The sequence below is a fragment of the Pseudophryne corroboree genome, chromosome 9 (assembly GCF_028390025.1).
Source record: "Pseudophryne corroboree isolate aPseCor3 chromosome 9, aPseCor3.hap2, whole genome shotgun sequence".
NCBI classification, from domain to species: Eukaryota; Metazoa; Chordata; class Amphibia; order Anura; family Myobatrachidae; genus Pseudophryne; species Pseudophryne corroboree.
Genome location: NC_086452.1, coordinates 364,379,318 through 364,389,860, shown reverse-complemented (window position 1 = coordinate 364,389,860; position 10,543 = coordinate 364,379,318). Strand labels below are relative to the sequence as shown.

The following is a 10,543-nucleotide window of genomic DNA, read 5'->3' as shown; positions in this document are numbered from 1 at the left end:
ATATCTACACCGGAATAGGAAAACCTTTAGTGATATGGAGGACAAGAAAGAATACACCATAAAGGAATTCATGAACTGTAACACCTCATCCGTGATTTATCTTTTGGAGTGCACCTGCAAAATGAAGTACATGGGAAAGACAAAGAGACCCCTCAAAATCCGGATTCAAGAACATATAAGGAACATCAGGAACAAGGTGGAAAGCCATGCAGTTTCCCAACACTTTGTATCTCAGCACAACTCTAATCCAGAGGACCTTACGTTTAAGGCTATTGAACACGTTTGCCTGGGAGAGAGAGGAGGGGATCTCGGAAACAAAATCTCAAGACGAGAAATGTACTGGATTTTCCAGCTGCAGACTCTACATCCAGTTGGCCTAAATGAAGGATACGAAATCGCACCTTTTTTATAAGGTGCAGTATCCCTCAACCCTTTCCACTCACATTTTTTATCACCTTCACGGAATATACTTGTATATCTAGCTAATCATTGCACACTATGCACTTTTATGATTAAAAAACGAACTTACGTGGTCTCTGGTGTTATGATGTCTAAGTACTTCGCGTACAGTCAAACCACACTGGTACGCCCAATCTCGTCTGATCTTGGAAGCTAAGCAGTGTTTGGGCCTGACCAGTACCAGGGAGGGAAACTACCTGGGAAGATCGGGTACTGTAATGATTGACAAATGACGTCAACTAACTACTGACCAATCTAGCAGCATTAATGCAGACAATTATTAGCACTATATAGTTCAAACACATCGAATTATCCACGAATTAATATATATGTAAGACAAGCCCTGCACTCACTCCATATATTTTGACCCATGCATAACTTAATCACGGACCTCCACATGTTTAAGCTTTATATGTTTATATATATATATAATTTTTTACAAATAATTTTTTTGCACATCTCTAATCGTAACCTCGTGTCACCAATTATTTCACTAGCACCTTATAATCTATATCATATTCATTTTCACTACAATATTACTATATAAATACAAATGCTAATGTTTATATATATATTTTAAAATGTTTCCTTTCTATCTTTCCCTCATTTTATTGTGAGCTGTTACTATGGAAACTGTTCTAAATGCTTGCAAACAACATTATACTCTGATATTACCACTTGTTTCTTTTTATTTATGGAACCGTTGCCATGGACACCGATGCACCTGGAATAAACATGTGTCTGATGAACCACTAAAAGATGGCCACCGCAGCATGGGAATATATGGACCAAGTTCCACCTAATATGGGCGCTTCTACATAGACACTAACAGAGACAGAACTCTCCCATATGAACTACAGCTGCCGGGAGCAGCCGTGGACACATGCGCAGAGGATGCTTTGAAGCCGGGAGCCGCCGCGGGTGCATGCGCAGACGCGACCGGAAGTGGGGCGGAAATGACTAATGTTTATGAGCCGTGGCATCCGTCACCGGAAGTGTGGTGGAAATGCCGCTAATACATCTCTTCTGACTGTTCTTTTTAGACTCATTTTAGACTCTATAATCAATTCGTTCTGCATTACTAACTAGCCCACACCAACCTGTCTCCATTCATGCTGCACTGCAAAGCAGTTCTGAAGTGTTTACTACATAATTGAATCACATGATCACCTATGATGTCACAACCCTCCTACTAAGTAATATGGGTATAAATAGACATGCAGGTTCACTCTGTCCCTACCCCTTGAAGAAGTCTGATGAGACGAAACGCATTGGGTTTCCAGCACTAACCCCCTCCTGATTTGAAGCTAAGTTTGATCTCCTATCCTTTTTTAATTCTTTTTGGTACATACTATGGTCTTTTATATAAAATACTTTTTTATGGTTTTTAATGTAATTGTGTAACTTTTTTATTCTCATATGTATTAAATATTTTTTAATATTTTTTACATTCGTTTGGCTCTTAAATTATAAGAATCTTAACTGCTTTTTAGCAACACTGGTCGCCGCTATCCCTATCCCTCCATATTCCTATACGCCTAGCAGTACTATACCGGTACTGCGTATTTAGGGTTTGGCTGACACCTATAATAAGGTTATGTGTGCTTTGGATATGGTAATTTTAAGTTAACTCTTTGTAGATTACCTATATAATTTTACTGATATCACACCTCACAAGTGGCGCTATACTCCCCCCTCTTTGCACAAATAAATATGTCTGATTGAAAGTTAAAAACATTAACGATTAAGGTGGCAATTCTGTATCCTGTATTTTATAATGCGATATTATGTTGACAAATATTAAAGTAAATTAGTGCAGTGCCGTAACTAGGTGTGTGCAGAAGGGGCGTTGCCCACAGCGCACACCTAGTTAGAGCGCATATTCCCCCTGCGCTCCCACTGCCCGCATACCCGTTCAAGGGGCACAAAGTGTGCAGCATTGCAATGAGTCAGACTGACTCATTACAAGCCGCCTGTGCCCTGTGATGTGCGCTGTCACCGGAGCGAGGGGAGGAGGAGAAGGGAGGGGGACTTTGAAGCCTGCAGACCCCGAGAAAGCAAGGCGGAGACCCCGCCCAGCAATACTTGTTGTTGGTCACGCCCCCACGCCGGCTCAGCTTGAGAGGGGCAGGTGAACTGATGTGCTGCTGGCCTTGCCTGCATTCCCAGATCTCCTGCTCTCCCGGCCAGGTCAGCAGCTGGAGGTGCGTGCTCTATGGTTCGGGGATTTTTAAAGGGGGCGTGGCCACGGGGGGTCCGCGATTAGGCCACGCCCCCGACTTGGCCTTGGCAAATTGTGTGCAGCCCTACCTGCTCAGTGCTCTCTCACCTTCTGACTAGTACTCCTGCAGTCATTCACCATGGAGGTAAAGTGTGTGTGGTGACTACAGGGGACAGAGTGTGTGCGTGTGTATCAGGGGCGTTTTAAGAGAGAGGAGGCCCGGGTGCAGCCTCCTCCGTTCGGGCCCCCTCCTCTCTGCCGGCAGCGGGAAGAGTCTGAGCACTAGAGCGCTCAGACTCTACTGAGCATGTGCAGATCCCTGGGAAAATGGCGCGGCGGCTATTTTCCCTGAGATTTCTCTACTGCGCATGCGCAGAACTCCATGAAAATGGCCGCTGGGCCATTTTCATGGAGTTTTAACACCGCCGTGGACGTCGCTGCTGGACTACGGAGGGGTGAGTATTCCGAAAATGGGTGCAGCGTGTGCGGTGGGGGCCCCCTCTGGACTTAGGGGCCCATGTGCACCGCACACACTGCACCCATTATAGAGACGCCAGTGGTGTGTATAGGGACTGGGGGGATGACAGACGCTGTATGCCGTAATGTGTAAAAAGGGGACGATGTCTGCCATAATGTGTAAAAAGGGACGCTGTCTGCCTTAATGTGTAAAAAGGGGACAATGTCTGCTGTAATGTGTAAAAAGGGGACGATGTCTGCTGTAATGTGTAAAAAGGGGGCTCTGTCTGCCGTAATGTGTAAAAAGGGGACGCTGTCTGCCTTAATGTGTAAAAAGGGGACAATGTCTGCTGTAATGTGTAAAAAGGGGACGATGTCTGCTGTAATGTGTAAAAAGGGGGACGTTGTCTGCCTTAATGTGTAAAAAGGGGACGATGTCTGCTGTAATGTGTAAAAAGGGGACGCAGTCTGCTGTAATGTGTAAAAAAGAGGGACGTTGTCTGCCTTAATGTGTAAAAAGGGGACGCTGTCTGCCGTAATGTGTAAAAAGGGGAATCTGTCTGCCGTAATGTGTAAGAGGGGCTGTACCTGGTGTATTGGCGATGCCCTATCTTGCACAGAGCGCTAAAATGTCTAGTTACGGCACTGAATTAGTGTATGGGTTTCTCTCACAGACACAGTGATCATCGCTATGCCTTACACAATTACAATAACCATAATGACTACTATATAAGTATTTTAGAATGTAAGCTCTCACGAGTAGGGCCCTCTTCCCTCATGTGCTTATCCTATTTCTTACTTTAATAATCTTCAACTTCACCAAATCCAGCAGTCTTCTGCCACCTGATACTTATTCCAGTGTCATCTGCTCATGTAGCTATGTTTATTTACCTTGTACTTGTCCTATACTGTCATCAACTGTAAGATGCTGTTTTCCTGTTTGATTATCTGTTTATGTACTCTGTAACTGGGCGCTGCGGAACCCTTGTGGCACCATATAAATAGAGGATAATAATAATAATAGGGGCGTGGCCAGCTGTGCACCGGTACGGACGTGCAGCCTCACAGCTCCTGCACTGACCTGCAAATTGTCCAAGCTGAGCCACCCCACACGGGTTTTAGTGACCTCTCCCTGCTTCTAGTGCCCTGCGACAGATGCCCGGTGCTTGTTGCGGAGCCGGTGGTCACTCTAGGTGCTCGTGCGGGTTGCGGCCTGCACCGGGGTAGAAGCCGGGACCTCGATTTCCACAAGGGCCGGACCGGAAGTTGCCAGCGGAGGATCCCGGACATGCTTGATGCCGCTGTTGCCGGCCGCCTGGTGCCCCTCCTGGGCTGCTCACGGATCTGTCCGACCCGCTACCATAGGACGGAGCAGTGAGGAACCTAAGATTGTGTGCCCTCGCCCTGCTGAGCGGCGTCCCTGATGCCCGCTGGAGGTCAGAGCAACGGTGCTTGCGCTGCACGGACTCCGGGACCTGATGCCCAGCAGCCGCCGCACTCACCCGTTGAAGGAACCCGCTGGAGGACGAGGAGTGGGATCACCCAGGGCAGCCCAGAACCGGGTACTTAGAGAGGTAAACACAATCTGCATTGCACCTCCATATAGAAACTGCAGTCCTGCTGGTGGCGGACATTTTAACTGCATAACCTTCATATCCGCTCAGGGAGCTGAGTTGCTGTATACTGAACACTGCAGAGGGAACTGTGTATGTGCTGGTCCCTGGCTCTATCCCAGTTGCCCTAGGATCTTACAATTTACAGCTCGGTCACCTCCTCTTCTGGTTGCTGCTCTGCGGGCGCCTGGCTCTGACTCAGAGAGAGGCATTCCTGCGCCTAGGGGTCCGGCACTATCCCTGTAGACCTGACCGTCTACTATACTCCTCAGACACGCCACTCGCCCCCCCCTCACATCACCACTGCCCCCAAACTGGGACGCATAGACCCTAACGGCTCAGTCGTATTGCTATAACGTAAGAAGATATTCCACACTCCATCCTTAACTCTTTTTCTACCTGTGACGGCACTGTCAGATCAGCCCAAGTGATGGACTGAAGGTACCCCAGTGTGGCCCCTACACCCATGTATTTTAATTCTTTCTCTGGATCTGTATATTTAGTGTTTCCAAGCTAACTGGCACCGACTTTTAATATGTCTAACAAGAACCGTAAAGTTTAGGCTGTGACTACTCTTTATATATTTAATCCCAAAACTAAAGCACCGTCGCAGAATACATATCGTGCGGGATCATCTCCCTCCGATTCCCCGTCAGAGCTGGACATAGACCCATCTACACATTCTGTCCTCACTACCCTAGTAGACGGAATAAAGCTGACGTTCCAACAAGAGCTCAAGTGGGCAGTGGACAACTTTAAATCTGAACTGACTTCTCTTGGTACGAGAACAGATGCTGTGGAGTCCAAAACGGATGAAATATGCCAATACCAAGGCTCGGTGGAGAGAGAGCTCTCCCTCCTCAGATCCGAAATTGCCGTCCTTAAGGAGAAAGAGGAAATGGAGAATAGATCACGTAGGAATAACCTACGGGTCCGGGGTGTCCCTGAGACTATCTCTGCTCCGTCTACACCTGCATTTCTCGAGGATCTTTTTAGTCCTCCCCGGTCTTCAGGATAATGAACTCCTTCTTGATAGGGCGCACTGTGCACTCAGAGCCAGGCATCCTCCTGGCCAACAACCCAGGGATATTATCACCCGTCTGCACTACTACCAGATAAAAGAGAAGCTTGTCATTGCGACTAGAGATTCACCGTCCATCGCATTTAGGGACACGCAAGTCCAACTATTCCAGATCTAGCACCTTCTACTATACAGAAAAGGAGAGATCTACAACCTATCACAAGAATTCTGCACCACCATAACATAAAATACCGATGGAACTTTCCTTTCCAATTGCAAGTCTTAGCAGACAACACTGTACGCACAGCCAAAATGCTGGAACAAGGCCAAAAATTACTTGAGGACTTAGATATTCTTCCTGAACCTAACACCGGTGCTGTCCCACCGAGCTCTCCCAAGCCACAACGTAACCGGTGCCCTCAGGTGACGTGGCAGCAAGTTCAACATGGTCCAAAAAATGACTCTGCCCCTCCTTGACTTGGGACTCTCGCTCGCTTGGTCGTGTACTCCGTCCGGAGACGGAAGTAGGATGGGTTACTTACTAGTATCTGTTCTTTATTAATGGTTTAACTCCTCATTCATAACCTCATTAGTGCTGTATAGTAGTAATGTTTGTTTTTGACATTCCTATAGTTGGCTAGTGCCTTAGGTCACCCGCTGGCCTACATTTTGCCCATCATTAAGTTATTATCGTTGATAGGCTCAATTTTTGTATTTTGTCTCAATATTTGGATAATTCTCTATTTTTGTTTTAATGTAATTTGCTATTTCTGCTGCGTGGTACACTGGGCTCCACAAGGATAGTCATAGGGGTGTAGAGTAGGATCTTGATCCGAAGCACCAACAGGCTCAAAGGCTTTTACCTTCTTCCCAAGACTCATAGCGCCGCCTCCTATATCACCCCATTTCCGTGCACAGGAGCTCAGTTTGTAGTTGGTGCTTGCTGTGCAAGCATGTAACAGGAAGAGCTGCTCACAGCAGCTCTAGAAAAAGCTTTTTCTGAGGAAAGAAGAAGACTACAAGGGCTGCAGCAGAGGCACAGATTGTGCTGGATGTCAGTAGACATTGCCTGCTTGCAGCTCCATCTCTCCCCCAGCGGTGCTGTACACTCCCGTGCCCTGGTTGCCGGGTACCTACAGCAGGAGGCTCCGGTTTTCTTCCAAGTTAGTCACACACGGCTGGGGCTCTCCGGGATCGCATGGCCGCACTTCGGGAGGAGGTAAGTGGTTCCTGCCCACGGGACCCGCACTTTGTCGCGATCCGGCGTGGCCGGTGGGAGGCAGGCCGCACGCGCTGGCGGTGGACACTGTGGCAATACAGGCGATCCCACTAGATCACCAGGGCATGGGTGCAGGTCAGGTTTTCTCTCTAAACCTTTTTTACAAGTAGCCCGCAGTACCCGGTGGTTTTGCCAGCAGAGGGGATAAGGCTTAGACCTGGAGCCCCTCCCCCAGCACCAGGGCGCCATTTCCCGCAAATGTTCACGCCTTGGAGCTGCATATCTGTCTATCCCTCACTCCCTGGCAGTGTCTGCGGCGCCATTATCCCTCAGCTCACTGTTCCTGGGATTGCTTGGGCAAATCCTCCTATGTAAAGCCGCTTGGTTGTCAGCGCTGTGACTTTACAAGACACATAAGTATTCTACCTGCCTTTTTTTAGTCAGTGTTAGTTAAGAAAGAGTGCACTTAGTCAGGGTTTTATAGTACAATTACCCTGTGATATACATCCAGTTCTTACTGTGTAGTGTTATATCTCCTGTTATATAGCTGTGTAAGCTAGTCCAGTGCAGTATTATTGTTAGTAATAACCTCTGCATTGCACAGACTGTGACTATTTGTGTGTGCATTTGATAGCTGAGTGTTGTCCATTTCGTGTCTTTCACTCAACCTGCTATCCCTATATTCTATAACCTGAGGGGGCTTGGTGCGTCAGGTTTTATCTAATATAGGATTTTCACAAAGATATACTGTATTACGTATTTTTCTCTGTGATTTAGTCACCATATCTCTCCTTTATCTCTGCTGGTGCTGACTACACTGCGCAGGGGTTTGGGCTAGAGGTGTTGTGCTGCTGACAAATTGTACTGTGTTACCTGATACTGCAAGTTATATCATGTCTGCTTCTGAGGGTAAGGGTTCTGGGGCCGAACACACTGCCGGTGTTGCTGAAGCCGCAGATAATTATGAGGAGAATATAGCAGCTTTTGGCTCTGGTTCTGGGGGCTCCTTGCCCCCCAGTGGGACGGTGGCAATGGGGGCAAATAATGACCCGCCGTGGGCCGCTTTTTCCACGCTTCTGCATATGCTAGTTCATAAACTAACACCCCCTATGGGACCCCCAATGCCGGTGCAACCGTTTGTGGTCCCTGCAGATAACCCGCCGTGCGCGGACGATTTATCTGCTCAAATAAAGAAGTTGAACCAGTCCCTGACTACTAAAAGTCTGACTGTCGCTCGCCTAAGTCCAAGAGGTCCTCTAAGCGAGCGTTTGTCTCCTCACAATCCACTGCTGTCACTGACACCTCGTCGGATGAAGACGGCACTTACACTGACCCCACAGGTTCTGACTCAGATACGGCTGATGGGGAGGGTGGTTCACATGTGGATGTTCCTGATCTTTTGGAGGCTATTAAATTAATTTTACAGATTACGGATGATCCCGAGCCATCCGTTCCTCCTAAGAAACCAGATAGGTTCAAGCGTCAGAAGGTGATTAAACAAGTTTTACCTCACTCTGACCTCCTAGTGGATATATGTCAGGAACCCTGGGTAAACCCGGGTACGAAGTTTGTGCCTCAAAAGAAGATGCTGGCTCGCTATCCCCTCGTGCGGGAGCTATCTAAGAATTGGGAAACGCCTCCTCCAGTGGACTCACATGTGGCTAGGATGGTGGTTTCCTCAGCTCTACCTGTCACTACCGTCATGTCTCTAAAGGAGCCTACGGATAAACGTGTGGAGGGTTGTCTGAAAGTGATTTACACCCTCACGGGTGCTGCACAAAGGCCCACTATTGCAGCTGCTTGGGCTGCAGAGGCCATTGAAGCATGGGCCTTGGAGTTAGATGCTGAAATCTCCTCTGACCATGCTAGACAATGCTTGTCTTATATTGTCACAGCTTCTCGTTATATTAAAGAGGCGGCTTCTGATGCCGGTATCCTGGCAGCCAAGGCCTCTACTACGTCAGTCCTGGCTTGCCGGATATTGTGGCTGAGATGCTGGTCTGTGGATCTGGACTCTAGAAAAACCCTGGAGGTATTCCCTTTTAAGGGAGATATTCTGTTTGGGGAGGATTTAAATAAGATTGTGGCTGACTTGGCTACTGCTAAAACTGTCTGTCTGCCAAGTACTGCTCCTTCTGTGTTGAAGGCTAAAGGTACTTCCTTTCGCCCCTTTCGTCATTCAGGTAAAGCAAAAGGTCAGGCGTACAACAAGCAGGCCCGTGCTTCCAAACCTGGTAAGCCTAAGCCCAAAAGAGCCTGGGCGGCCCGTCAGCCAGCTTCCAAGACAGATAAGCCTGCCACATGATGGGGCGGGAGTCCCTCTTGGGGATCCCAGGGTGGGGGGCCGGCTTCTAGGGTATACCCAGGAATGGTTGAAGACCACTTCAGATGCCTGGGTACGGGAAGTCGTCACTCGAGGTTACGCCATAGCCTTCAAAAATCGACCCCCTCATCGATTTTGCCAGACAGATGTCTCGTTGGACAAGACAAGGGCAAACGCTCTACATTCGGTGGTACAGACCCTCCTGGATACAGGAGTCGTAGTACAGGTGCCTATCGCGCAGAGGGGCCGGGGGTACTATTCTCCGCTGTTACTAGTCCCGAAACCGAATGGGTCTTCCCGGCCCATTCTCAACCTCAAGGCATTGAACAGGTTTGTGAAGGTTTCCAAGTTCCGGATGGAAACCCTTCGCTCTATAGTTCTGGCCTTGGAACCTGGGGACTTCATGGTCTCCCTGGATATACAGGATGCTTACCTGCATATTCCTATAGCAGTGTCTCATCAGCAATACCTGAGATTTGCGATTGGCAACTGCCATTACCAGTTTCGGGCGTTACCTTTTGGTTTAACAATAGCTCAGCGAGTCTTTACAAAAGTCATGGTGGTGATGACGGTGGTACTCCGCCGTCGAGGAGTCAGGATACTGCCGTATTTGGATTACTTGTTAATCCCAGCAAATTCCCCAGAACTTCTCCTGCGTCATTTAGATGTGACGGTCCGGTTTCTGAAAGCCCACGGATGGCTCATCAACTGGAAGAAGTCATCCCTGATCCATGCTCAGAGCATGGTGCATCTGGGAGCACTATTGGACACTCACAACCAGCGGTTGTTCCTGTCTCAGGAGAAAGTCCTGAAACTTCAGGACAGGATTCGTTGCTTCCTATCTCGTCCGCAAGTGTCGATACATTCGGCGATGCAGGTGGCGGGCCTCATGGTGTCAGCATTCGACATGGTGGAGTACGCTCAATTTCCCTCTCGCACTCTCCGGAGGCTGATTCTAGCTAAATGGGATGGCCTGCCTCACCGGATCAGGTCTCAAATGATCTCATTGACTCCGGAGGTCCGTCTGTCGCTGCTCTGGTGGCTCCGGGACCAACAACTGTGCAGGGGCCGTCCGTTCTGGATATCCAACTGGGTCCTGTTGACGACAGATGCCAGTCTAAGAGGTTGGGGCGTGGTGCTGGAGCAACACACCCTTCAGGGGCGGTGGACCAAGGAGGAGTTCCTCCTCTCGATCAATATTCTGGAGTTGCGGGCGTCTTCAATGCCTTGA

General features: G+C 48.5%; 1 pseudogene; it reads left to right on the top strand.

The window, feature by feature from the left end:
• The first annotated feature begins 562 nt into the window (after positions 1–562).
• LOC134958886 (5S ribosomal RNA) lies at positions 563–681 on the top strand (annotated as a pseudogene).
• The last annotated feature ends 9,862 nt before the right edge of the window (positions 682–10,543 follow it).